This window comes from Tachypleus tridentatus, chromosome 7, assembly GCF_004210375.1.
Source record: "Tachypleus tridentatus isolate NWPU-2018 chromosome 7, ASM421037v1, whole genome shotgun sequence".
In the NCBI taxonomy this organism is placed as follows: domain Eukaryota; kingdom Metazoa; phylum Arthropoda; class Merostomata; order Xiphosura; family Limulidae; genus Tachypleus; species Tachypleus tridentatus.
In genome coordinates this window covers 21,223,548-21,247,144 of record NC_134831.1, presented here as the reverse complement: position 1 = coordinate 21,247,144, position 23,597 = coordinate 21,223,548, and the positions used below count along the sequence as shown (strand labels likewise).

General features: G+C 33.0%; 1 long non-coding RNA gene and 1 other non-coding gene across 2 annotated transcripts in view; one reads left to right on the top strand and one right to left on the bottom strand.

Moving 5' to 3' along the window:
* Positions 1-23,597, top strand: part of LOC143257953 (uncharacterized) — a 53,155-nt gene that overhangs the window by 19,120 nt on the left and 10,438 nt on the right. The window lies entirely within an intron of this gene.
* On the bottom strand, positions 20,518-20,589 carry TRNAR-UCU (transfer RNA arginine (anticodon UCU)). Its single transcript has one exon. It is a non-coding gene; the product is annotated as a tRNA-Arg (tRNA).

Sequence of the window (23,597 nt, the reverse complement as noted above, 5' to 3'; positions counted from 1 at the left end):
TATTAGGGCTTTATGATTAAGTTGATTTAGATTAGACTTGAAATTAAAAGACTCTTTAATGAATGAGCTGGCTGATGTTACATATTTGGAGAATGCCCATGCAATGTATTTTCCAAGATTGGTCGTAATGGACAATCTGGAATTTAGAATATTTCAATTTCAATAGTATGAAGGCTAATCGATCAATTAGAGATCCAACAAATCCAGATATAAATGTCTCTAATTTTTAAATACTGAACATGGATAAAGTTGCCAATCAGTTGTGGCTACTGCTACAAGGACTTTGAAGGGAACACGTATGTGAGCTGTCATTTTTATTATGTAACTATACCCTAAAGTAGATATCATAATAAGCAGGAACACGTTTCAATCCCCATACTCTTTAATTAACAGATCGATTAGCTGATAAGTAGACCACGACAACTTTATTGTGAGACTCTTTGTGGTACAGCTGAGGTTAGAAACATACGATGCTAAAAGTCGGAGTTCCATTAAAATAATGAATACAGCAGATTAGCTGATGTATTTCTGCTCTTTAAAAAAGATACAATAAAAAAGGTGTATCGTGTTTCTTGAAGATATAATTATTCATAACAAAGGTTCTTTCGAAAACAATATTTAAAGAAACTAATTTGCAAAAGGTTTTTAAATTAATAGTTTAAAGAAGTTAATGATTGTGTCCATATTTTATATCATACGTAAATGCAAAAGTTTATTTTGGACGCACTTTACCGTGTAACACAGTGGTACATCTGAGAACTTATACACCTAAAAACTGGGTAGCGATATCCGTGGCGTGCAGAGCTCGAGTAGCTTTGTGCGAAATTCCAAAAAACAAAACAAACAGCAATTACTGTAAGCTTTGTGGATGTCTCATGGGAGAGCACTGCTATCGTAAGTTTGTGCTGGTGAGTTTGAATCGTATTGGTCGCTTAGAAAGTAGAACTTCAACGCTCGTTGTGTGAGCGAGAGAAATAGGAAAGGTAGGAAAATTTTGTTGATTATATATGCAACAGTTTCAAGTGAACCATCGTTATTCTTCAGACAAATCTAAATTGAGAACTTAAAAATACCTGTTTATATTTTGTTTTCGTTGTTTATATCACTCAAATATTCATAAAGTATCAAGATAAAATGACATTTTATGGAGAAAAGTCCAGAGTTTATTGCCGCCTTAAGCTCTGCAGTTTGTAAAGAATACATCCATTCTGTTTAGTTGAGGCTACATAATTACGTAAATGTCTAGTCTAATAGACAGGTTTCATGAAATCGAATAATGAACTTTTCTTTCAACCCTTCCTGTTGTTTCAATTTGGGACTAATTACTAGGCACCATGCGATACGATAAAACACCAAAATTTGGTTTTCGATACCCACAGTGGCAGAGCACAAATAGTTCACAGTGTAGCTTTTTGTTAATAATGGAAACAAAGAGTAGTACAGGAGGGAGCAAATGTTTTCATATACTTTGGGATGGGATGCCAGTTCGTTAGACGAAAACACATTTTCTAAGAGTATCTTTTTTACTTATATATTAATTATGAACTTGAAAGATTCAAGTCCGTATCTTTATAATTAAAAGTCTAAAGCACATGCCTATAGGTCATGATATACTTTGAGTAAATGAAAATTATGATCTAAGACATTTTGAGCAAATGACAACGCGATTCGTATACTGAGTTATAACATGTGAATTAAACAAAGTCAAAGTTCTACGAATTACGGTACGTTTGTTCTGGCATATTCAGTAAAAACTACGTGAAAGTCTTCTATTTCCGCACAGTCGGATCTAATTTTGAGCTCGTAGACTGATGTAACAGGAAGAAAATTAATAGCCCTCGGTCAGTTTTTGAGTTACTCTGATGTGATAAACAGTAGGATTAATCATCTCCTTACAATATACCTTCAGTCGATATTCGCACTCACCAGAATACACAAAGCACATTCTGCAGTTTTGTGCTTATCAATGGACAAATAAAACAGTCCTGTGGAAATTTGTGTGTGTGTATACAATGTAATAAATAAGATAGGTTTATACAAATAGTTATATTCATATGTATATTAGTTTAACTACAGACTGACTACGCTTCATGATATGATAAGTGTCTTTACTTCTTGTTATACCCGTTAGGTTTGTTTTTTGTTTTTTGAATTTCGCGCAAATCTACTCGAGGTCTATCTGCGCTAGCCGTCCCTAATTTAGTAATGTAAGAATAGAGGGAGGGCAGCTAGTCATCATCACCCACCGCCAACTCTTGGCCTTCTCTTTTACCAAAAAATAGTGTGATTGACTGTCACTTTATAACGGCCCCGCGACTGAAAGGGCGAGCATGTTTGGTGCAACGGGGATGCGAACTCGCGACCCTCAGATTACGAGTCGCACGCCATTACCCACCTGGCCATGCCGGGCTTCAAGACCCGTTGGGTATAAATCCAGACATAAAAATATATGGCAGCACCGTTATTACTTAGCGCAGTACAACGTGTTCCATGATTTTCTTTTGATATCTTGGTTAGAGTAGACGCACACGAGGTACTTATAAATATATTTAGGTCTATTAAAGTTCAAAAGTATTTTCATAGTACATATTTTGTGCATGTCACTAAGAATTATGATGAATAGATTCGTATTTCAAAATTTATAAAGTAAAAAGACTGTTAAGTAACAGAACAAATAATATAATGTATATAATACACTTTTTAATATAAATGAAGTAAAATTTTCAACGACTAAATTAGAGATCCCATCGTTCAAGCAGAGCCATTTCTAATTTAGAGCTTTTGCCTAGAAGTAGTGCAACCATTCAACAGTATCTGAAAGTGAACATCATCTTCAATCTTTCCATTCGGCAGATACCAACGCTAACTACAAGGAATAATCCAGTTACTATTAAAAACAGAGAACAGCCTCGATAACTAGAGTAACTTCTTCACTACTATGTCAATATCATCTTTTTTGATCATGCATTTGAATTTGTTCTCATCTATACCATAAACAAGATCAAAAGTATTTCAGTTGAAATCGCATGATTTTCACTTTTAATTTTCAATATTATCAAGAGATGCACTAAACGAAAATAGTTTGAAAATGCAGTATATGAGAACTTTTTTATTTAGATATAAGAACTAATTTTTTTACACCATAATGAAAATGAATGTTGATATCAAGTAATCAGGGTAGTGTAAATTGTTAAAATTGATTAATCTTGGAACATAGAAAGAAGTCTAGATTGGAACAACAAGTTTTCAGTTGACTTTTCAATATATCTGATTCTTCTTAATATAAACGGTGATAAAGTCCTCTGCCAGCAATCCAGCCACACTTCAAAGGTAGGGACAGTCGATTATTCTACTACTCTAAAGAGTGAGATGAATGAAGAATGTCACCCGTTCACACAATGATGGTATTCTGTATCTCAAAGACATTCACTCGAAATATTTTTAAATATATATGAGTACGTACCGAAACTATGTGGTGGTCTCGTTGCATTTTGATAAGCTTCTTCAAAACATATTATATGTGATGGAAACACTTTTCTTTCTGAAACATAAATAAATTAAATTATTAATTTTGTTTTTAGTATTTTTCAAAATTTAAAGGAATGGATATGTTTTTATTTCATATATTTATATGTTCAATTAATCTTTTTAGACATTTAAAAGAACATATGGACAACGAATTTACCTTAAATACAGCATATAATTGCGATTTTGACATACAATATGATACACTTTTAAAATGTCACAAAAAATTAAACTTTTACACGTCACAATGTTGACATCCTTCCAGTCATGTTAACGACATGTTGTATATCAAAGGTTTTATGGCCAATTGAAATCTGTCAGTTGTCATAACACTATTACTATTGATAAGCGAGGAAAAGATACAGTGTTATCTGCTTCGTTTGTTTGTTTTTATTTTCGCGCAAAGCTACACGAAGACTATCTGCTTAATTTAGCAATGTAAGACTAAAGGGAAGGCAGCTAGTCATCACCACCCACCCCCAACTCTTGGGCGACTCTTTTACCAACAAATAGAGGGACTGACCGTTACTATATAACGTCCCCACGGCAGAAAGGGCGAGCATGTTTGATGTGACGGGGATTTGAATCCGTGACCCTCAGATTAAGAGAAAAGTGTCATAACCACCTGTCCATGTTGGGCCTTTTCTGCGTCCAGATTAAACTGTAAAAAATTTTAGAACAAAACACTTTTGCGATGCAAGTCAAAATACTATTTTCATTAGAATGACTACTCTTTAAATAATAAGAAAAATAAATGTCTCTGTTATTTAAGAATTAGGGAGGTTGACAAAAAATGAATTATAGATCAAAACATTTATTGTCAAGTTCGCTGAAAAACACACCGAAAATTCTTTACTATTATTAATTAAAGAAGGGCTGTAATACGGAAGGGTTATTCTTAAGTCTTATCGAAGAAATTCGTATCTTTAGAATGGGTAAAGACATATCTCTGGAAAACATTAATTTCGCTCCTATGTAAAGAAATTATTCTTTTCAAATAATTGAAAAAGAGGATTGAACTATGCTACACGGGAACGAAGTTTTACAAGCTTTCAGAGGTAGAGCAGAGGTTGTCAGTTCGAACCTCACAAAAGTAGGATGTGACGTATTTTGCTTTTCTATTGCTTAAACGAAAAAGAGGTCCATACTATTTGTAATTATCTGCTATCGGAAAAAACATTTTTACTTTATCATGAACCACGATAGCAGGTAATAATAATGTAAAATGTGAGTTCTTTATTTTTCATAATAAGTTGTATTGTAATAAAATGTAGGCAATGTCAAAAAGCACATTTTGTAGGGTATATTTTAATTTACTTTACTACCAAACAAATTATTACCTTAATGTTGGAATTGTATTCTTGTCGTGTACCATTTATTTATATATAGAGTTTCTGGCTTATCAGACACAACGCTGACAGGATCAGAGATTTTTTTTTCTCGCTGCATTATCTGTATCGACCATGTTATATAAATGTTTAAAATGTTAAACTAATGTCTAGACTATCTCTCACAACCGACATCTTTAATCTCAAGTTTTATAGACACCACCAAGCTCAGTTTGGAGCATCGGATTAACAGTTAAAGACAATTGGTAAGCGTCGAATAATCGCGACCACCGCTTGATTACGATTTTATACCTAGTGCACCTAGTGAGTAGCAAAAACCGTGTCTGCAGAAGATGACGATTCTAGACAAAACTGATACAGAAATTTTGTAGCAATATATTTATTTGGAAAATATTTAGTTTCAGATAAAGTATGCAGAAGCAACAGCCAATCAGATTTAGGGACTTTACAATGGAGCTTTCAAGCGGAACAGCGGTATGTCTTTGGACTTTCAGTGCTAGAAATCAAGTTTCGATACCCGCGGTTGGAAGACCCAAATAATCCTTTCTTAAATGCAATCAAGCATCCGTCACATTGGAAGAGGGCCATAGAGACGTTACGACCCAAACGACATCAGAATAAGAGGGAGAGGTATATTAACGTAGTCAACTCGCAATTTTTAATTACCATGTTTTCTATTTTAACCCCCCTCCCCACCTGGCTACGCCCCTGTATACGATATCTATATGAACGTCTTTATTTGCATATTCATTTAGGCATAACATCTGTGTCATTATACCATAATTATAAAAACTGCTGACATGAAGTAAAGATGACAATGAAAATCGTTAATTAACGCTAGAAAATACAAAAGAGTCGAGATTTTTAGGAATAATTGTCAAAAGACATTCCAGTATATTTGTTTCTTCTTTACCTAAACGGTGGTAATATTTTCTCTGAGGTATAAACAGTCGATAATTCTTCTTTTCAAAGGAACGTGAATGTCACAAATTTCAACAGATGAATGTGGGAACATTCCAATTGAAACGGACGATAATCTGTATCTCCAATACATTCACTTCAATGGTAGTTTTTTTAAAGAAAATACCAGTAATTAACGATATGGTTTATCTCGTTGTTTCTTGATAAGCTTTTCCAAAATATTGTTTACGTAATGGAAGCATTTGTCTTGCTAAAACATTTAACTGACATGTGTTACTGACAATTTTCTACAGTATTGAGAATTTAAACTGGGAAAATGCAGTTCTCTCCTCTAATAAATTGAGAATTTGCACAATGTGAAACACTGATAAACTGAAATGGTGACACTCTGGTTGAGACACTTTTTAATTTTTGTATTTTCACTCTTTAGGTAAACGGTAATTAAAATATTTGATTTATATCGTCGTAAATAATAACAAAAACATTTTAGAGCAATTCGTCGGCAAATTGAATATTAGCAATATTTGAATTCGTCTATGATACCTGGTTTGAAACTAACAATCAAACCACATCATATAGGAATAGGATAGAAAACGTCATGAAGTTAAAACTTTGCTTAGAAACAGTGATTCACCACTTCTTGTTATATCTGACACTAAACATAACAAACAATGGTGTAAATAGTTATCAATCTCGAATTCTAATAATAGATTAATACAATAGGACTCACCTTATAATAATCCATTTTCGAACACTTTGGATCTTTCCTCTATGGCTCTGCAAATGCCATCCTTTTATTCTATAGACCAAGATGAAGAGTTGGATGAAAAAATTCAATATCTATACTGTAGAATAGTAAAGTCTTGAAAGATTTGTCATTTGGTGTTAACTGTAACCGTGGTTCTTGTGATGTAAATTCCTAAACATATCGTGTAATTTCAGATGATCGTGAGCAATGGTGAAAGAAGAAATAACGATGATGTTTTAAACTTTCTAATGAAAATTCTTATGCTCGTGTCTTCAAAGATAATCAATTACTTTTTCATTAAGTGAAGCAGCATCAGTTATTACGTTAGTGTTAACATTCATTAATGAAAGGTACACTTTAAAAGATGTTTCGTAAGTAAGTTGTGATTTGTCCTTAGTTATGCTCTGATGTCTTCTCGAATATTAATTTAGCCAACGTTTTGCGGAAATGACCTTCTTTTTAAAAATTGTGCAACGTTTAAGAAAGTCAGAATAGGGATTTGTAACTTGAGGAAATAATGTGAACAATATGTCTCAGTTGTTACCAGTTGTTACTTTTTGAAATTGAATTTTTACTTTAAACTCCCGGTCCATTTTGTGTACTATTCATAGTCGCAATTTCACTTTTCAAATTAAAAAGCTGTACATATAGATGGTCACATGTATTTCTTCAAGTTACACTGTCATGCGTATACTTTTAACACCAGTGTATGACGTGTCATAAATTATGCTATACTAAGTATTTTTGATATTTCTTATAGTTGTTATATCTTACATTCCTTTTCCTAAACCCGTTGACAATAGTAAGTCCAGTCCCTGTTCATGTGCAACTCGCCAGATTTTTTCTTATTGTGATATTTTTGAAATTTTGCAAGGTATGAAAGACGTTAATTGACAATTATGAGTTGATTATATACCACCCCTTACCGTGCTGATATAGTTTGCGTCGAAATAGTTCTATGATCCTCTTCTACTGTGACGGATGTTTGTTTGTAGTAAAAAGTAAAGCTACACAAAAGCCTATCTAGGCTCTGCTTATAACGTATATCGATAGCCGATTTCCAGCTTTTTCTGACCGGAGACACAGCGCTGTACCACAAGGAGATCGGGGGTATTCACTGTGACGATGCTGAACTCTGAATGTTTGTCACTGCTTCATAGTCATTGTGATACTAAATATTTTATAACTAAGTATGTTGGTACAAAATGTCTTTCGTCTATGATTGTCATCTTCTGCATACAAGGTTTTTTCTACTCTTTATAGTCAGGTTCACGTATGGCTTATCTATCTACAATATGTATAAAACCTTAATGAAACAGTTTTGGCTGTAATTCGATACTTACCAATAGAATGCCGATCTGATGCTCGAATCTAAGCTTGGTGGTGTCTTTTAAGCAAAAGCTTAATGATGTTTGTTGTAAGTGATAGCCTAGACGTTTGTGGAACGTTTATGTAACATGGCTGAACTCGATCATGCAGTGGTGAAAAAAGCAAAAATACTGAGATCCAGTTCCTAGCGTCGTGTCCAAAAGAGTTGAAACTCTATACATAAAAAACGATACGCGATAACAATACAAGTTGCAACAAAAAACTAATAATTTTCTAAGTAGTAAATTAACGGTGAAATTGTGCGTTTTGTGATATTGTCTTGATTTTAAAAGAATACAGACATTTTTGATGTATTCCGTAATCTAAGAATATTGAATAATAAAGTACAGACATCTTATAGTATTATCAACTATTACCGTGGTTTGTGATAATTAGAAACAATTCTCTTTGACAGCGAAAAATTAAAAAGTTTCTCTGTGAAAAATAACGCATCTCAGTCTTTATTTAAATTAAACGCTTAATATGTTTTTTTGATATGAGCAGTCAAAGTAATTACTTTTTGTAAGTATCGAATTACATCCAAAACTGCTTGATTAGAATTTTATGGATACTGCAGATAGAGTAGTCGTCCTTGAGGCTTACAGTAACAAGTAGCAAACTCTGTGTGAACAGAAGATTGCAGTGAGATAGTAATATTGTATCTATATATTATATTTAGAAAATATTAAGTTGCAGATATACTATGCAGCAGTAACAACTAAACAGAGTTTAGTGTCGTTATAATGATGTCCCACATTGGCACTTTGATAACGTATTCGGACATATAACGCAACAAAACGGATTTCGATTGCCATTTTGGTAGTTTTGTGATAAAGTACAAACAAACATTCGTCACAGTGGAGGAGAGCCGTAGAAGTATTATGATCCACACTGGGATTCCAAAATTGAAAGGAGCGGATTATATAGATCTACTCAACTCTTAATTGTTATTTAACATATTTTCCTTATTATTTATGTTTTGATAAATCAAATCTTTTCTTATGAGTGAAAGAAAAGAAATGATACAAGTGTTCTTCCAAGCAAGTCACCATCTCAATTTATTAGTGTTTTATATTGTGGAAATTCTAATTTCTTTATAGAAATGCAACAACTACTTTAAATTCTCAATAAGTTTTGTTGTTAAAAAGTGTCAGTGATACAACTCCCTTAAATGATTCACAAAGACAAATGTCTCTATCACGTATAAAATGTAATGAAGAAGCTTAACAAGATGGAACGAAACCACTATATATTTACTTAAGAAACATTCAAGTGAATATCTTTGAGATACAGGTTATTGTCAGCGCAAATGAGTGACATGCTAAATTCATCACATTCCCTGGAAAATTGGAATGATCGACTATACCTCCCTGTGGAGTGTGGCTAGATTGCTGAGAGAGAACTTTACAATCGTTTATATAAAGAGGAAATAGGAAATATATATACTGAAATGTTTGCTGAAAATTGTTTGTTGCACTCTGGACTTATTTGTATGTTCAAGGGTTAATCAATTTCAACAATTTACACGACCTTTTTCTCTTCACATCAACAACCATTTTAATAATGGTGTAAAATGTACATGTTATTATCTAAATGGATAGGTAAATAAAAAAGTGTTTATGTATTGTATTTAAAAACATATGCCATTTAGTGAATCTCTTAATCATGTTGAAAATAAAAAGTGAAAATTGTTAATGATATAGATGAGAACGAATTTAAAGGCATGATCGAAGAAGGTGATGTTGCCATTGTGGTGAACAAGTTACTCAAGTTATCGAAGCTGCTTTCGGTTTCTAAAAGTAATGCTAACAGAATTGGAAGAGGTATTTATTTTGTCTCTATTTTCCAGGATCAATGGAAAATGTTACTATCACAAAATACACCCAGTAACCCGATACATCAGACGACCATTATAAGCATATTTATTAGTTATGTGCTTAATGTACAGTACCTGAGACATCATGCGTTTCTAACATCATGACCTAAAATATGAAGCATGAACAGAAAGTAATAAGCATTTCTTAATCTATAAGTGTGTGTGTTTTCATAGTATAGCCATAAAACTATATATGTAAAAACGGCTCGTTTGGGTTGAGAAAATATTTTACGTAGAGGAGCGTACAACGTTTCGACCTTCTTCGGTCATCGTTAGGTTCACAATGAAAGAAAGAGGTAACAGACCGGAAGCTGACCACTTGTTTAAAAGGGGTTGTGCAACTGAGTATCGGAATGTAGAGGGCGGTGTTAGATGCTTGAATATATATATATATATATTCAAAGAAATTTGAGAAATATAATTTTCCAATCTCAAGTGAGAATGTTATTAGTCTTTATTGTATAATATAAAACACAAAGGGCACCAATCTTTCTTAGTATTAGATAAAAACGTGAAGTTAAATATCAGATTTTTATTCCATCCTTCCTTGTTTTTACAGGTAAAAACATGTACTAGGTAAGTACATCATATATGAAGGTCATTAGTTATGTCATTAAAATAGTTATATTCCTTTATTCTTTAACTTTGAAAGTGAAAAATTAAAAACAGTGTCTGTTATGTAGTATTTCAAAAGAAGTATGTTTAGTTTTAAACATTTTCTGTCTACGATCGTCCTTATTTAACTATCAGCTGATATCTGTTTCATCATCATCTTCATAATAACCGGAGTTATCAATACACAGAGTTGTTATTGTCATTGCATGGGTGCACCAGGTCTTCCTGGGATAGTATTTTCTCAGCTACAGGAACTATTGCAAGACTGGTTATTATTGAAACATAAACAGTCCTGGGAATTTTCTACTTTATAGTCACGCTATTAACAAGATCACTGGATATTTAGGTGTATCTATATCTTTCTGACTGGATAATTTAAACTTGAACAGTTAGTTGTCTTGCCAGTGTTCTGATTTACAGTCACACATGTAATAGAAACACTATATACACGTTCATCTGTACATCTCTTTATGAGGCTGTAAAAACACAAAACTGAGTTGTCTCTCACGGTTTTATGGCTTACAGTCACACAATTCGCGGTACCAAGTTTGTTTGTATATGTTTTTTTTACGTGCTTGTCAACAACGATTTGACCTGCAACTTTTGAGATATTGAAATGATTCCCGCTTTTTCAGGATTTAATCTCTCATTTCGAAATTTGTGTGACATATGAGAACTTCTCATTATTAAAATGGTGGAAATAAGCCTTGCAATTTTAACATATCAAGGACAATTCGTGTGTTTCATTTGATCACAAAATATGTACATATTCAAAAAGCTTGAATGGAATTTGAAGAACGTGTTCACCACAATGTTAGGATAATTTTTTTTCGGTCATGCGTTTAAATTGGTTCTGAGATATATCGAAAATAAATTCTAACTTATATCAGTTGAAATACTATAATTTTCACTGTTATCGAGAGATATCCTAAACGAAAATAGCTTGGACATATACGATATCTAAATAAACGTCTTTATTTTAGATAAATAATTTATATAAATAAATTTAGATATTCATTTAAGCATAACGTCTTCGTCTTTATTCCACGATTATAATAATTGTTGATATGAAGTAAAGAGGACAGTGTAAATCGTTAATTAACGCTAGAAAATACAAAAGAGTCGAGATTGCTACGAATAATTTTCAAAAGACTTTCCAGTATATTTGTTTCCTCTTTATATAAACGGGGGGTAAAGTTTTCTCTGAGGTATAAACAGTCGATAATTCTACTTTTCAAAGGAACGTGAATGTCACAAATTCCAACTGATGAATGTGGGATCGTCCCAATAGAATCGAACGATAATCTGTATCTCCAATACATTTACTTGAATGGTAGTTTTTTTAAAGAAAATACCAGTAATTAACGATATGGTTTATCTCGTTGTTTCTTGATAAGCTTTTCCAAAATATTGTTTACGTAATGGAAGCATTTGTCTTGCTAAAACATTTAACTGACATGTGTTACTGACAATTTTCTACAGTATTGAGAATTTAAACTGGGAAAATGCAGTTCTCTCCTCTAATAAATTGAGAATTTGCACAATGTGAAACACTGATAAACTGAAATGGTTGAGACACTTTTTAATTTTTGTATTTTCACTCTTTAGGTAAACGGTAATTAAAATATTTGATTTATATCGTCGTAAATAATAACAAAAACATTTTAGAGCAATTCGTCGGCAAATTGAATCTCAGCAATATTTGGATTTGTCTATGATACCTGGTTTGAAACTAACAATCAAACCACATCATATAGGAATAGGATAGAAAACGTCATGAAGTTAAAACTTTGCTTAGAAACTGTGATTCACCACTTTTTTGTTAGATGTGACACTAAACATAACAAACAATGGTGTAAATAGTTATCAATCTCGAATTCTAATAAGAGATTAATAAAATAGGACTCACATTATAATAATCAATATTATTATAATATTGGTTTCGGATGTAGAGTTCTAAGGCTATCTTGCAGGCTTCAGTGGTTGGAGCTTCTGTAAACAGGGATATAACATCGCAACTGGCTATTAGGGCTTTATGATTAAGTTGATTTAGATTAGACTTGAAATTAAAAGAGTCTTTAATGAATGAGCTGGCTGATGTTTGGAGAATGCCCATGCAATGTGTTTACCAAGATTGGTCGTAATGTACAATCTGGATTTTAGAATATTTCAATTTCAATAGTATGAAGGCTAATCGATCAATTAGAGATCCAACAAATCCAGATATACGTGTCTCTAATTTTTAAATACTAAACATGGATAAAGTTGCCAATCAGTTGTGGCTACTGCTACAAGGACTTTGAAGGGAACACGTATGTGAGCTGTCATTTTTATTATGTAACTATACCCTAAAGTAGATATCATAATAAGCAGGAACACGTGTCAATCCCCATACTCTTTAATTAACAGGTCGATTAGCTGATAAGTAGACCACGACAACTTTATTGTGAGACTCTTTGTGGTACAGCTGAGGTTAGAAACATACGATGCTAAAAGTCGGAGTTCCATTAAAATAATGAATACAGCAGATTAGCTGATGTAGTTCTGCTCTTTAAAAAAGAGACAATAAAAAGGTGTATCGTGTTTCTTGAAGATATAATTATTCATAACAAAGGTTCTTTCGAAAACAATATTTAAAGAAACTAATTTGCAAAAGGTTTTTAAATTAATAGTTTAAAGAAGTTAATGATTGTGTCCATATTTTATATCATACGTAAATGCAAAAGTTTATTTTGGACGCACTTTACCGTGTAACACAGTGGTATATCTGAGAACTTATACACCTAAAAACTGGGTAGCGATATCCGTGGCGTGCAGAGCTCGAGTAGCTTTGTGCGAAATTCCAAAAAACAAAACAAGAGCTCATATAGTCCTTTGTACTTAATAGAAACAACTTAGGCCGTATGTCGGATTTTTGTGCTTAAAGTTCCAGGTGTGCTAAATATTTCTTCTGAAAAGCAAGGTAAAATATAGTTTAAAAAGTTAAATTATCCACTACGGTGTGCTTCGAGTTTATTCTGTACAAACATTTAGAATAAATGCTTTTGTAATATGAATCACATTGTAAATGATACTTAAACAATTCTTTTGTTTTTCGCAAATAAATGATGTACAAACATTTTTTGCTATCTTTGATGGAAACAGGAATATTTTACGAAGTGATTTTATTAAATGTTATTACGATTATGTATAAAATATTTTTTATTTTACTTTTAGTCAAAAGCAATTACTGTAGCATGGCCAAGCGCGTTAGGCGTGCGACTCGTAATCAGAGGGTCGCGGGTTCGCGCCCGCGTCGCGCTAAACATGCTCGCCCTCCCAGCCGTTGGGGTGTATAATGTTACGGTCAATCCCACTATTCGTTGGTAAAAGAGTAGCCCAAGAGTTGGCGGTGGGTGGTGATGACTAGCTGCTTCCCTCTAGTCTTACACTGCTAAATTAGGGACGGCTAGCACAGATAGCTTTCGAGTAGCTTTGTGCGAAATTCCAAAAAACAAAACAAACAGCAATTACTGTAAGCTTTGTGGATGTCTCATGGGAGAGCACTGCTATCGTAAGTTTGTGCTGGTGAGTTTGAATCGTATTGTTCGCTTAGAAAGTAGAACTTCAACGCTCGTTGTGTGAGCGAGAGAAATAGGAAAGGTAGGAAAATTTTGTTGATTATATATGCAACAGTTTCAAGTGAACCATCGTTATTCTTCAGACAAATCTAAATTGAGAACTTAAAAATACCTGTTTATATTTTGTTTTCGTTGTTTATATCACTCAAATATTCATAAAGTATCAAGATAAAATAACATTTTATGGAGAAAAGTCCAGAGTTTATTGCCGCCTTAAGCTCTGCAGTTTGTAAAGAATACATCCATTCTGTTTAGTTGAGGCTACATAATTACGTAAATGTCTAGTCTAATAGACAGGTTTCATGAAATCGAATAATGAACTTTTCTTTCAACCCTTCCTGTTGTTTCAATTTGGGACTAATTACTAGGCACCATGCGATACGATAAAACACCAAAATTTGGTTTTCGATACCCACAGTGGCAGAGCACAAATAGTTCACTGTGTAGCTTTTTGTTAATAAGGCAAACAAAGAGTAGTACAGGAGGGAGCAAATGTTTTCATATACTTTGGGATGGGATGCCAGTTCGTTAGACGAAAACACATTTTCTAAGAGTATCTTTTTTACTTATATATTAATTATGAACTTGAAAGATTCAAGTCCGTATCTTTATAATTAAAAGTCTAAAGCACATGCCTATAGGTCATGATATACTTTGAGTAAATGAAAATTATGATCTAAGACATTTTGAGCAAATGACAACGCGATTCGTATACTGAGTTATAACATGTGAATTAAACAAAATCAAAGTTTTGCGAATTACGGTACGTTTGTTCTGGCATATTCAGTAAAAACCACGTGAAAGTCTTCTATTTCCGCACAGTCGGATCTAATTTTGAGCTCGTAGACTGATGTAACAGGAAGAGAGTTAATAGCCGTCGGTCAGTTTTTTGAGTTACTCTGATGTGATAAACAGTAGGATTAATCATCTCCTTACAATATACCTTCAGTCGATATTCGCACTCACCAGAATACACAAAGCACATTCTGCAGTTTTGTGCTTATCAATGGACAAATAAAACAGTCCTGTGGAAATTTGTGTGTGTGTATACAATGTAATAAATAAGATAGGTTTATACAAATAGTTATATTCATATGTATATTACTTTAGCTACAGACTGACTACGCTTCATGATATGATAATTGTCTTTACTTCTTGTTATACCCGTTGGGTTTGTTTTTTGTTTTTTGAATTTCGCGCAAATCTACTCGAGGGCTATCTGCGCTAGCCGTCCCTAATTTAGTAATGTAAGAATATAGGGAGGGCAGCTAGTCATCATCACCCACCGCCAACTCTTGGCCTTCTCTTTTACCAAAAAATAGTGTGATTGACTGTCACTTTATGACGGCCCCACGGCTGAAAGGGCGAGCATGTTTGGTGCAACGGGGATGCGAACTCGCGACCCTCAGATTACGAGTCGCACGCCATTACCCACCTGGCCATGCCGGGCCTCAAGACCCGTTGGGTATAAATCCAGACATAAATATATATGGCAGCACTGTTATTACTTAGCGCAGTACAACGTGTTCCATGATTTTCTTTTGATATCTTGGTTAGAGTAGACGCACACGAGGTACTTATAAATATATTTAGGTCTATTAAAGTTCAAAAGTGTTTTCAAAGTACATATTTTGTGCATGTCACTAAGAATTATGATGAATAGATTCGTATTTCAAAATTTATAAAGTAAAAAGAATGTTAAGTAACAGAACAAATAATATAATGTATATAATACACTTTTTAATATAAATGAAGTAAAATTTTCAACGACTAAATTAGAGATCCCATCGTTCAAGCATAGCCATTTCTAATTTAGAGCTTTTGCCTAGAAGTAGTGCAACCATTCAACAGTATCTGAAAGTGAACATCATCTTCAATCTTTCCATTCGGCAGATACCAACGCTAACTACAAGAAATAATCCAGTTACTATTAAAAACCGAGAACAGCCTCAATAACTAGAGTAACTGTAAGACTAAACGGAAGGCAGCTGGTCATCACCACCCACCCCCAACTCTTGGGCGACTCTTTTACCAACAAATAGAGGGACTGACCGTTACTATATAACGTCCCCACGGCTAAAAGGGCGAACATGTTTGATGTGACGGGGATTTGAAATCCGTGACCATCAGATTAAGGACAAGTGTCATAACCACCTGTCCATGTTGGGCCTTATCTGCGTCCAGATTAAACTGTAAAAAATTTTAGAATAAAACACTTTTGCGATGCAAGTCAAAATATTATTTTCATTAGAATGACTATTCTTTAAATGATAAGAAAAATAAATGTCTCTGTTATTTAAGAATTAGGGAGGTTGACAAAAAATGAATTATAGATCAAAACATTTATCGTCAAGTTCGCTGAAAAACAGACCGAAAATTCTTTACTATTCTTAATTAAAGAAGGGCTGTAATACGGAAGGGTTATTCTTAAGTCTTACCGAAGAAATTCGTATCTTTAGAATGGGTAAAGACATATCTCTGGAAAACATTAATTTCGCTCCTATGTAAAGAAATTATTCTTTTCAAATAATTGAAAAAGAGGATTGAACTATGCTACACGGGAACGAAGTTTTACAAGCTTTCAGAGGTAGAGCACAGGTTGTCAGTTCGAACCTCACAAAAGTAGGATGTGACGTATTTTGCTTTTCTATTGCTTAAACGAAAAAGAGGTCCATACTATTTGTAATTATCTGCCATCGGAAAAAACATTTTTACTTTATCATGAACCACGATAGCAAGTAATAATAATGTAAAATGTGAGTTCTTTATTTTTCAGTATAGGTTGTATTGTAATAAAATGTAGGCAATGTCAAAAAGCGCATTTTGTAGGGTAGATTTTAATTTACTTTACTACCAAACAAATTATTACCTTAATGTTGGAACTGTATTCTTGTCGTGTACCATTTATTTATGTATAGTGTTTCTGGTTTATCAGACACAACGCTGACAGGATCAGAGATTTTTTTTCTCGCTGCATTATCTGTATCGACCATGTTACATAAATGTTTAAAATGTTACACAAATGTCTAGACTATCTCTCACAATCGACATCTTTAATCTCAAGTTTTATAGACACCACCAAGCTCAGTTTGGAGCATCGGATTAGCAGTCAAAGACTGTTGGTAAGCGTCGAATAATCACGACCACCGCTTGATTACGATTTTATACCTAGTGCACCTAGTGAGTAGCAAAAACCGTGTCTGCAGAAGATGACGATTCTAGACAAAACTGATACAGAAATGTTGTAGCAATATATTTATTTAGAAAATATTTAGTTTCAGATAAATTATGCAGAAGCAACAGCCAATGAGATTTAGGGACTTAACAATGGAGCTTTCAAGTGGAACAGCGGTATGTCTTTGGACTTTCAGTGCTAGAAATCAAGTTTCGATACCCGCGGTTGGAAGACCCAAATAATCCTTTCTTAAATGCAATCAAGCATCCGTCACATTGGAAGAGGGCCATAGAGAATAAGAGGGAGAGGAATATTAATGTAGTCAACTCGCAATTTTTAATTACCATATTTTCTGTTTTAACCCCCCCCCCTTCACCTGTCTACGACCCTGTATACGATATCTATATAAACGTCTTTATTTGCATATTCATTTAGGCATAACATCTATGTCATTATACCATAATTATAAAAACTGCTGATATGAAGTAAAAATGACAATGAAAATCGTTAATTAACGCTAGAAAATACAAAAGAGTCGAGATTTTTAGGAATAATTGTCAAAAGACATTCCAGTATATTTGTTTCTTCTTTAGATAAACGGTGGTAATATTTTATCTGAGGTATAAACAGTCGATAATTCTTCTTTTCAAAGGAACGTGAATGTCACAAATTTCAACAGATGAATGTGGGAACATTCCAATTGAAACGGACGATAATCTGTATCTCCAATACATTCACTTGAATGGTAGTTTTTAAAGAAAATACCAGTAATTAATCATATGGGTTGTCTCGTTGCATCTTCATAAGATTTTTCAAAATATTGTTTACGTAATGGAAGCATTTGTCTTGCTAAAACATTTAACTGAGATGTGTTATTGACAATTTTCTATAGCATAATCTATTGAGAATTTAAACTGGGAAAATGCAGTGCTCTCCTCTAATAAATTGAGAATTTGCACAATGTGAAACACTGATAAACTGAAATGGTGACACTCTGGTTGAGACACTTTTTAACTTTTGTACTTTCACTCTTAAGGTAAACGGTAATTAAAATATTTGATTTATATCGTCGTAAATAATAACAAAAACATTTTAGAGCGGCAAATTGAATCTTAGCAATACTTGGATTCGTCTATGATACCTGGTTTGAAATTCACCATCAAACCACATCATATAGGAATAGGATAGAAAACGTCATGAAGTTAAAACTTTGCTTAGAAACTGTGATTCACCACTTTTTTCTAGATCTGACACTAAACATAACAAACAATGGTGTAAATAGTTATCAATCTCGAATTCTAATAAGAGATTAATAAAATAGGACTCAGGTTATAATAATCAATTTTAGAACACTTTGGATTTTCCCTCTAAGGCCCTGCAAATGCCATCCTTTTATTCTATAGACCAAGATGAGGAGTTAGATGAAAAAATTCAATATTTATACTGTAGAATAGTAAAGTCTTGAAAGATTTGTCATTTGGTGTTAACTGTAACCGTGGTTCTTATGATGTAAATTCAACAGGATATCTTCTAAAGATGAATCATTTAATCCTTCTGAAATGTGAACAATACTATCCGTATTCTAATACTATAGAGAAAACCTAAATTCTTAAACATATCGTGTAATTTCAGACGATAATGAGCAATGGTGAAAGAAGAAATAACGATTATGTTTTCACGTCTCTAATGCAAATACTCATGCTTGTGTTTCCAAAGATAATTAATTACTTCATCACCGAATTAAGCAACATCTGTATGTTGTAATGTCAGTGTTAACATTCATTAAAGAAAGGTACACTTTAAAAGATGTTACGTAGGTCAGTTGTGACTTGTCATTAGTCATGCCCTGATGTCTTCTCGAAAATGAATTTAGCCAACGTTTTGCGCAATGACCTTCTTTTCTAAAATATGTAATATTTAGGAAATTCAGAATAGGGATTTGTAACTTGGGAAAATAATGTGAACAATGTCTCACACTAGTTGTTACTTTTCGCAATCGAATTTTTACTTTACACAATTGGTCCATTTTGTGTATTATTGATGGTTGCAGTTCCACTTTCCAAATTGAGAAGCTGTAAATATAGTTGGCCACATATTTGTTCTAGTCATACTGACATGCGTATACAATTAACACAAATGTAAGACGTGTCATAAATTATATTTTACTAAGTATTTTTGATATTTCTTATAATTCTTTTTTTCAGTCACAGTTAATAAGCAACTCACCAGATTTTCTCTCAGAGTGACAATCTGCAAATTCTGCAAGGTAGAAAACATGTTAATTGCCAATTATGAATTGTTATTAATATACTCCCCCGTTCCCTGCTGATATAGTTTGCTTCGAAATAGTTCTATGACTCCCTTCTATTGTGACGGATGTTTGTTTGTAGTAAAAAGTAAAGCTACAGAAAAGGATACCTATGCTCTGCTTATTACGTGTACCGATAGCATGTTTCCAGCTTTCTCTGCCCTGAGACTCAGCGCTGTAGCACAAGGAGTTGAGAAGTATCCACTGGGGCAATGCTAAACTCTGTATGTTTGGCACTGCTTCATAATTATTATGAAACTAAATATTTGCTAATATTTAGTTTTACAATATAATTATATGTAATATTAAGTATATGGGTACAAAATGTCTCTCGTCTCACTTTCGTCTAAAATCGTCAACAACTGCATACACGGTTTTTTTCTCTTCTCGGTCAGCTTCAATTATGGCTACTCTATCTGCAGTATGTATAAAATCTTAACAAAACAGTTTTGGCTGTAATTCGATACTTACCAATAGTCATCACTCAGATTGCCGATCTGATGCTCGAAAGTAAGCTTGATGGTGTCTTTTAAACAAGAGCTTAATGATGTTTTTTGCAAGAGATAGCCTATACGTTTGTATAATGTTTATGTAACATGGCTGAACTCGATCATGCAGAGGTGAAAAAAGGAAAAAATACTGTGATCCAGTTACTAGCGTCTTGTCCAATACAGCAAAATCTCTATGCATAAAAAAAAAACAATACGCGATAAGAACAGAGTTGCAACAAAATGTTTATAATTTGTTAAGTAGTAAATTAATGGTGAAATGGTGCATTTTGTGATATTGTCTAGATTTTTAAAGAATACAGATAGTTTTGCTGTATTCTGTAATCTAAGAATATTGAATAATAAAGAATAGATATCTTACGGTATTATTAACTATTACCATGGTTTGTGATAATTAGAAACAATTTTCTTTGACAGCGAAAAATTAAGAAGATTCTCTATGAAAAGTAACACATCTCAGTCTTTATTTAAATTAAAAACTTAATATGTTTTTTGATATGTAAAGCCACCAGTGAGGTTCGAACTCACGATCCCTGGTTGAGAAGACCAGTGCTCTACTACTGAGCTATGGTGGCTTGAAAAACAAAATTTAGGTAAAGCATAGTTCAATCATCTTAAGATGCTTCTTTGGAACGAATATTTTCTTTAAATGGGAGCGAAGATAATATTTTCCAAAGGTATGACTCTCCCCATAATACAGATATTCGATATGGCTGAGAAGTTACCCTTCCGCAGGATAGCCTTTCTTATAACAAGAATAGTAAAGAACTTTGAGAAAATCGGTCTGTGTTTTAGCTAAAGTGAAAGTTAAGTGTTTTGTTCTTTGACTCATTATCTGCGATTCTAACTTATATTCAACAACAGGGAGACACTCCTTTCTTATCAGAAAGGTCCTTTAATGAAAGCAATGTTATGACTTTCATCATAAAAGTGTTTTGTTTGAAGAATTTTTTCCAGATTAATATCGAAAGAGATAACAGTGTTTCTTCTCCTCGCCTATCAAGAGTGATTGTAATTATCATATTTATTATGACCACCAAAAACCAGGGTATACAAATTATCGTTAAAATGACTGGAAGAATGTCATGATTGTAAATGAGTCGTGTAAAAGTTAAAATAGGAGGATAGCGAGAATGTAACTAAATGTTTCGTAAGTAAGAGTATATCGGAGCGCAGTATAGAACACCTTGGAATTTGTTGTTTTGTGTGTGTGTTTTTTTGTTTTTTTTAAGTACGAGATTTTGACTCACCGTTTAATCCTGTTTTGACCAGTTGAAGGTCTCATAACAGTTTCAGACACAGGAATTCCAATAGTTTTGATTCGTTGATTTGAGTATGCCTAGGGTCTCATTAATTAATTTTCTCTAATCCTGTTCCAAAGAATTTAAATACGAGGGAAGGCTGGTGGAGATTCTAATGAGTAATAAAATTGAATGAATAATACGTGTTACCATGATTGGTATTGCTTGCACATATTAAACTAATAAAAAGGGAAAGTATCTCTTTGGCTAAGTTGCTTTAATCCTATGTAAAAAAATATTTGAAGTGATACCGCTTTTGAGGAATCCCGCTAGTTTACCTGAAGTATAAAGAAGACCATTTTGATAAGATGTGATAAATAAACTGAGCTGTCGAGGATTACAACACTAACTTTTCGTGTATCATAATTCAATTTTCTTAAAATGCTTCTGGAACGAATAACTTCTTTGAATAGGAGATAAATTAATTTTTTTTAAAGATATGCCTTTACACGTTATAGAGATACACCTTTCTTGTGCATGAATGAATAGTTACCCTTCCGAAAGATAGCCTTTCTTACATCAATAATAGGAAATAATTTCTTAAAATTGACATGTTTATTAGCGAATGTGAACTCAAGTGTTTTAATCTGTAAATCTTTTTCTATGATCCCACTTAATTTTTCAACAACAGGGACAAATACATTTCTTACTAATTACATAAAAGTCAATTAATAAAAGCATTATTGTGAATCACATCGCAAAAGTGTTTTGTTTTAAAATATTTGTACACTTTAATATCGAAGCAGATAACAGTGTCTTCTCATCGCTTATCAATAATCAGTTTTTATGTAACAACCAAAACCTATGGTGCACAACTTGTCCTTACACTCTTGGCTGGAAAAGAGTCATGATTGTAAATTTGTCGCATAAAATTTATAATTTCTTGTAACTTTTGATAAGCGCAATCTATTCTATGATAAAAATCACTGTTTATTCTTTAATAATACACCAACATATCAACTCTATCGATACTGTATTTAATTTCAAATCCATTGTCATAATGTTGTTTAAAATATCTGAGAAGATTAGTTGAACATTCATGTATAGAAAGAAATAATAAACATTTCTATAAACTTAAATTACGAAAAATACTATAATCAAAATCAATAACTTAATTCAAGTTACATACATACCATCAAAAATGGGTTAGTTTTCTTTTACTACATATTTCCCCTTGTATTTGTAGATCATTTATTCACATTTTTGGTCATGTTGAAATAAATGCTACTAATAAAAGGAAGAATCAAGGGTCTTCTTTGTGTAGCCCTTTGATAAGTTATAGAAAAAACTCTAAAGAGCGTGTATAGTTTCTATAACTTATGAACAAAAACAAAAAGACCTTAACCACACTACCAGTGATATAGTAAATATATATATCAAAGTAAAAGGTGAATATCTGATACGTCTGTGAACGTGCTACTGGTATTGTTCTATTGTTTAGTAGCACTTTTCTGACTATGTATTTCACTTGTAGGTAGTAAAGTTTACCAATGTAATTTTCCTATGCAAGTTACTTCAAATTTCATTGTTTTACACATGATTCGAAGAAGTCGTGATGATGGCCTTTCTGTTCAATATTGTTCTTAAAATTTCATTCAAGCTTTTTGAATATGTACATATTTTGTGATCAAATGAAACACACAAATTGTCTTTGATATGTTAAAATTGCAAGGCTTATTTCCAACATTTTAATAATGAGAAGTTCTCACATGTCACACAATATTTCGAAATGAGAGATTAAATCCTGTAAAAGCGGCAATCATTTCAATATCTCAAAAGTTGCAGGTCAAATCGTTGTTGACCAACACGTAAAAAAAACATATACAAACAAACTGATATATAGTGGTACCGCGAATTGTGTGACTGTAAGCCATAAAACCGTGAGAGACAACTCAGTTTTGTGTTTTTACAGCCTCATAAAGAAGATGTACAGATGAACGTGTGTATAGTGCTACTGTTAGTTGTGTGACTGTAAATCAGAACACTGGCAAGACAACTAACTGTTCAAGTTTAAATTATCCAGTTAGAAAGATATAGATACACCTAAATATCCAGTGATCTTGTTAATAGCGTGACTGTAAAGTAGAAAATTCCCAAGACTGTTTATGTTTCAATAATAACCAGTCTTGCAATAGTTCCTGCAGCTGAGAAAATACTATCCCAGGAAGACCTGGTGCACCCATGCAATGACAATAACAACTCTGTGTATTGATAACTCCTGTTATTATGACGATGATGATGAAACAGATATCAGTTGATAGTTTATTTAGGACGATCGTAGA